Below are 1,230 nucleotides of genomic sequence, written 5' to 3' on the forward strand. Positions count from 1 at the left end.
AGGCTTTGAATTAATTAAAATATCAATATATTTCCGACTCGAACCAGTTAAAATCTGATTGACTGAATGAATTGTCTTGACGCTTGTTTCAGAGCTTTCATCACCAGACTTGGGTTTAACTTTCTTACTGGACGCGCAATAACCATCTCTATGACCGACAACTTTACATTTTTAACACTTGTGTGTTTTAAAAGTACAGTCTTTGGAGAAATGTAAGTTACCGCAAAACCAGCAAGGTGTCGAAGGTTTTTTGTCAGATAAATTTTTTTTGTTTTTGTTAAATTTACCCTGCTCCTTCTGACCATTTTTAAACTTCCCTTTTTCATGGAAATTTTTAGATTGCACAAGAGCAACCGTCCCAACGTCTGTGGTTCGATTTTGCACCATCGAATTATCCTGTTTAAGATTAACCATTCGTTGACATTCGACGGCTAAATCTTGAACGGTAAGCGAGTCTGACTTAATATCAATTAAGTGTAATAACTTGGTTCTAATGTCAGTATCTGATGGAGAACGTAGTCCACAAATAAACATTAAACATTTAAATTGATCTGCAGTAGTTGTCGAGATTTGAAACTCTTCACACCGTTTGTTAACCAAGCCAGCATATGTTAAGAAATTGTGTTGATCTAATTTCGACGCATTAAGGCAATTATATCGCTGATAAAAACGCGATATTTTCTTACCAAACATTTCGGTAAGATTTTTTACTGTATTTGCAAAATCGAAATCTGTATATTCTTTTGGCAAGATGTAGTTAACATACTTCGTGTGAACTGTCATGCTTAATTTACGTAGGAGTAATCTGACCTTTGCTGCGTCGTCTAATGCATGGGCATCAACAGAAAATAATCCTCGGTAACGTACATACCATGCATCGAAAGTCAAACCATTCTCCGGATCGTAAATAAATTCTGTGATTGAATTGGCTAACGCATCCATTTTAGTTTCCAGGTCTACAGGTGCGGATGAAGGAGCATTGAGAATCTTGGCGATGTGTTTCGCAAATTCCTGTTGCTGAGCAATAAACTGCTGCTGCATCATCTGCTGAAACTGCTGCTGTTGCTTCTGTTGCTGTTGCAACAACGGCGTTAATATCTCACGGAGACCTTCCATAATCCTCGTCGCCAAAAACTGTTATGTTTGTTCACTCACAAAATAAACTAAACTTTGTTCTTTTAAAGAAAACTTGAGTCGGTTTATTAAAACGTGTGAATGGTTACAGGAATG

This window comes from Pseudomyrmex gracilis, unplaced genomic scaffold (assembly GCF_002006095.1).
Source record: "Pseudomyrmex gracilis isolate BER0280 unplaced genomic scaffold, ASM200609v1 scaffold_2815, whole genome shotgun sequence".
Taxonomy (NCBI): domain Eukaryota; kingdom Metazoa; phylum Arthropoda; class Insecta; order Hymenoptera; family Formicidae; genus Pseudomyrmex; species Pseudomyrmex gracilis.